The following is a 6,000-nucleotide window of genomic DNA, read 5'->3' as shown; positions in this document are numbered from 1 at the left end:
GAGTGAAGGGTTGGGTATAAAGATTTTTTATGGTTTGCAAGAAAATGAGTATGTTTAAATGGTCAAACAATGCATAATTAAACAAATATAAAAATCCAATATTTTATATATTTTAAATGACAAAATCTAATATTTTATATATTTGAAATGTTCGGGTTACAAACGGGTCGGGTGTAAGGCCCCGTCACCGGTAACCCTACTTTCGTGTTGGATTTACTCATAAACACAGTTCTAAATATCAGAGTTAATTAAAAACTTTACGCGGAATATAAAACTTTCATAAAACATTACATATCAATTCATAATCATGTCTTAAAACATTCCTCTTGTCTTTCAAAATCAAAACATAACTTATAAAAGCATATCAGATCTTCAGATGCCAGGCTTTAGTCTTCTGCCATGTGTCCTCCACTCAAGCCAGCTGTCTCATCCAACTCACCTGCGTGCATACTAAAAGTCAGCTACGCTGAATGAGTTCTAGTTAATCATACAATACCATACAATACCTTATTACATACATACGTACTTAACCTCATAACTTTCTTTCATACACACATAAGTACTCATATCTTCATTCTTACTTACATACTTTCTTTCTTACTTACATACTTTCTTTACATTCATAATCATACGTTTTAAAGAGCCTTTCGCCCTATAACCTCACAGATATTATAAGGGTCTGGTCCCTAACATCACAGATATTATGAGGGTCTGGTCCCTAACATCACAGATATTATGAGGGTCTGGTCCCTATCCTCACAGATATTGTAAGGGTCTGGTCCCTAACATCACAGATATTATAAGGGTCTGGTCCCTAACATCACAGATATTATGAGGGTCTGGTCCCTAACATCACAGATATTATGAGGGTCTGGTCCCTAACATCACAGATATTATGAGGGTCTGGTCCCTAACATCACAGATATTATAAGGGTCTGGTCCCTTGGTTTTCGAATATTAGTAGGGTTCGATTCCCTCTTCGTTACCATACAACCATACATCATACCTCGAGTATTATTAGGGCTCGGTACCCTTTTCGTAACCATACAACCATACAACCGTCATTTCCTTCTTTTATTAACTTTATTACGTTCATACACATAAACATACATATCATACTTGCCATATTTATAACGTTACAACCTGACAGTACGTGCAATATCCGAAGATCGTTCACGCCCCGACAAGTATTCATTTGAAATATTCATACATCTACGATATATAATATTCGTACCTTTATTTTTAACCTGACGGTACGCGCAATATCCGAAGATCGTTCGCGTACCGACAAACAATCATTCAAATCTATCACACATATCACATATGACATACACTTATCACTTAGGATAAATGTATTAACAACACATCGAGTATGCACACAGCCCCGAAAACATAACAAGGAATGGGGCTAGAAACTCACCTGAATTCTGCTTCTTTCTCTGGTAGCTGTAAATCCCCTCTTTAACTGAGCTCGGCTAACTGTACAAGTTACAAGTATCAATACTCGCCTGACCTAATCTGGTGGCCTAGTATTAGCTTACTTTAACTTATCGCTTTATAATTTATTTTCTAATCAAACTTGGCTTTAGGCGAAGTTAACCCTCGGGCGAACTTAGCTTCAGGCGAAGTTAAACCTTAGGCGAACTTGGCTTCAGGCGAAGTTAAACCTTAGGCGAACTTGGCTTCAGGCGAAGTTAAACCTTAGGCGAACTTGGCTTCAGGCGAAGTTAAACCTTAGGCGAACTTGGCTTCAGGCGAAGTTATCCTTAGGCGAACTTGGCTTGAAGGCGAAGTTACGCTTGAAGGCGAACTTGGCTTGAAGGCGAAGTTACGCTTGAAGGCGAAGTTCATCAGGCGAACTTAATCTTGCAGGCGAAGTTATCGCGCTGCAGATCTGTTTGCCCATAACTCCTTCGTTTCTTAGCCAAATAACTCGATTTTGGTACCCATGGAATCGTATGATCGGCGCCTACAAATCCCAACCATCAAATCGGCCTAAAATCGACGTTTTAGGGGTCCGATTTGGGCAGTTTGGGTTTCGGGTCCGGTTAACCCATCCAATCCTAACCATTTTCAGTAATATTAGCTTTGGAGGATATGTTCTTACCTTACCAACTCAGATCTATCAACAAAATCTCGGGTCTCGGCTTCGAATCTTGATCGGTTAGAATGTGTGTTTTGAGTGTGCGAAGAAAGAAGGTGGAAATGAAAGATTGGGTTTGGGATGGGATATTTATATCCCTTTAAGCCCACGGACCCGAGGCCCATTCTCATTTAACCCATCTCAATTAATCCAACACTAGCCCGACTCATACCAACTCCTACTCTATTATTTATTTCCTAATAACCCGGGTAAACTTTCTCTCTAATATTAAGTAATATAATTAATATTACCTGGAAATTTCGGGATGTTACAAGTCTTCCCTCCTTAAAGAGGTTTCGTCCCCGAAACCTAACTTATTCCCCATAAAAGGAAAACTTCTTATATTTACACGCTTTATTGAATCGCCTTCGCTTTCTGAGTTACCCTTCTTACTTCCGGCTTTGCAGTCATCGAATGGTGGTCATGTGTATTAGCTATTTAAGGTAGCTTGTCCATGAGGCCCTCGATGTACCAAGTCTCGTTTCGATCTTTAAGAGGCTTTGTCTTATATCATATTAATGCTAAAGCCTAAGTCGACACTCTATCACAACACGTCAATTTATCATGACTAACATGCATTCAGACAATTCGTACCATAATTAATAAACACCAGTCTAAATTTCAACATAAAACAACACGCATCGAGTCATCAATAAGTTACACATAGATTTAATACTTATGGCTAGCATCTAGCCTTCTTGAATGTCTTCTCTAAGCATACGGAGGAATCTGTTAAACCTCAAGCACTCTTTTCTCCTTCATGTCCTCCCTTTGGCTTCTTGCAATCCCTTGCTAGGTGCCCACGTCCTCCACAGTTGTGACACCTATGGTAATCATCACATTCCCAAGAGGAATGTCCTGCTCTTCCACACCTGTAGCAAACACCTAATCCCTTTCTGCACTCTCCGGGGTGTCTCTTCTCACATTTTTCACAAGCAGTGAACCCCTCTCGCCTTGCCTTCTTTTTGCGTGGATCCACCTCATTGGCTTCCTCTGGTTCTGGGGTTGGGTTCTTTTTCTTCTTTTCCCCCACCGTTCTTGCTCCCCTACAATCCCTAGCTAAGTGACCCGACTTACCACACTTATAACATTTCTGGTCCTCGGTGCAATCACGAGTTATGTGTCCCTTCTTCCCACATCGGTAGCACTGATTTGGACCAGCCTTGCATTCTCCTAGGTGCATCTTCCCGCACACTTTGCATGTTTCCCTTCCCGCGACCTTTGGTATCTTCTTCCCCGCATACTCCACGACATCTACAGATCCTTTGGTTCCTTTCGCTCCTCCCTTTTCATCATCACCCTTCTTTCCGTCTCCTCCTGCCTTCTCAGTGGCCCTTGCATGGTTTTCGGCAGACTTGTCAGTACGAAATTTCTTCTCTGCAGCAGCTATAGCGTAAGAAATGGCAAATTGAGTAACAGGATCCAGCTGATACCCTTCATTGCTGCTTGGTCCTTGCAAAGTTTCACTTTTATCCTTTTTTGTGGTAGTAACTAGTTCTTCAGAAGGTTCTCGGACAACGCGTATTCCAAGAGGACGTCCAGTGTGACCTCCCTTACCAACAAACCTTTTTGCTCCAGCCATTAGTATTCTAAAAGGGAAAACACAAACATCCTCACTCAAGGAACTATTTAGTACAAGGATAGCAAGGCTAACAGGTAATAACAGTGGCCAGCTGTGACTAGCTGATCACGTTGCTTTCCGTGTCCTATACACTTCCCTTTATGAGTCTATTTGTGCTGGTTCTACTTAAGCAGTTAGTCAAATCAAACAATCAATTATTCCTATCCCTATCGCTCACATATATTTTCTTTCTCATTAACATATATCATTTAATCATACAATTTACCTTTACTGATCTTGCTTGAGCGACACATGGCATTCTTGAACTGACATCTTCTTTCCTTTCTTACTTAAATCCCATTTTCTGTTCGAGTCTAAGCATGTAGGATGCTTAAATCTCTCGAACTTATGCTCCGATACCAACTTGTAAGGCCCCGTCACCGGTAACCCTACTTTCGTGTTGGATTTACTCATAAACACAGTTCTAAATATCAGAGTTAATTAAAAACTTTACGCGGAATATAAAACTTTCATAAAACATTACATATCAATTCATAATCATGTCTTAAAACATTCCTCTTGTCTTTCAAAATCAAAACATAACTTATAAAAGCATATCAGATCTTCAGATGCCAGGCTTTAGTCTTCTGCCATGTGTCCTCCACTCAAGCCAGCTGTCTCATCCAACTCACCTGCGTGCATACTAAAAGTCAGCTATGCTGAATGAGTTCTAGTTAATCATACAATACCATACAATACCTTATTACATACATACGTACTTAACCTCATAACTTTCTTTCATACACACATAAGTACTCATATCTTCATTCTTACTTACATACTTTCTTTCTTACTTACATACTTTCTTTACATTCATAATCATACGTTTTAAAGAGCCTTTCGCCCTATAACCTCACAGATATTATAAGGGTCTGGTCCCTAACATCACAGATATTATGAGGGTCTGGTCCCTAACATCACAGATATTATGAGGGTCTGGTCCCTATCCTCACAGATATTGTAAGGGTCTGGTCCCTAACATCACAGATATTATAAGGGTCTGGTCCCTAACATCACAGATATTATGAGGGTCTGGTCCCTAACATCACAGATATTATGAGGGTCTGGTCCCTAACATCACAGATATTATGAGGGTCTGGTCCCTAACATCACAGATATTATAAGGGTCTGGTCCCTTGGTTTTCGAATATTAGTAGGGTTCGATTCCCTCTTCGTTACCATACAACCATACATCATACCTCGAGTATTATTAGGGCTCGGTACCCTTTTCGTAACCATACAACCATACAACCGTCATTTCCTTCTTTTATTAACTTTATTACGTTCATACACATAAACATACATATCATACTTGCCATATTTATAACGTTACAACCTGACAGTACGTGCAATATCCGAAGATCGTTCACGCCCCGACAAGTATTCATTTGAAATATTCATACATCTACGATATATAATATTCGTACCTTTATTTTTAACCTGACGGTACGCGCAATATCCGAAGATCGTTCGCGTACCGACAAACAATCATTCAAATCTATCACACATATCACATATGACATACACTTATCACTTAGGATAAATGTATTAACAACACATCGAGTATGCACACAGCCCCGAAAACATAACAAGGAATGGGGCTAGAAACTCACCTGAATTCTGCTTCTTTCTCTGGTAGCTGTAAATCCCCTCTTTAACTGAGCTCGGCTAACTGTACAAGTTACAAGTATCAATACTCGCCTGACCTAATCTGGTGGCCTAGTATTAGCTTACTTTAACTTATCGCTTTATAATTTATTTTCTAATCAAACTTGGCTTTAGGCGAAGTTAACCCTCGGGCGAACTTAGCTTCAGGCGAAGTTAAACCTTAGGCGAACTTGGCTTCAGGCGAAGTTAAACCTTAGGCGAACTTGGCTTCAGGCGAAGTTAAACCTTAGGCGAACTTGGCTTCAGGCGAAGTTAAACCTTAGGCGAACTTGGCTTCAGGCGAAGTTATCCTTAGGCGAACTTGGCTTGAAGGCGAAGTTACGCTTGAAGGCGAACTTGGCTTGAAGGCGAAGTTACGCTTGAAGGCGAAGTTCATCAGGCGAACTTAATCTTGCAGGCGAAGTTATCGCGCTGCAGATCTGTTTGCCCATAACTCCTTCGTTTCTTAGCCAAATAACTCGATTTTGGTACCCATGGAATCGTATGATCGGCGCCTACAAATCCCAACCATCAAATCGGCCTAAAATCGACGTTTTAGGGGTCCGATTTGGGCAGTTTGGGTTTCGGG

The sequence above is a fragment of the Bidens hawaiensis genome, unplaced genomic scaffold (assembly GCF_021521415.1).
Source record: "Bidens hawaiensis isolate Kalapana, Puna unplaced genomic scaffold, B.hawaiensis_p1.1 tig00012557_1, whole genome shotgun sequence".
NCBI classification, from domain to species: domain Eukaryota; kingdom Viridiplantae; phylum Streptophyta; class Magnoliopsida; order Asterales; family Asteraceae; genus Bidens; species Bidens hawaiensis.
Note: the sequence above shows the minus strand (reverse complement) of the source record.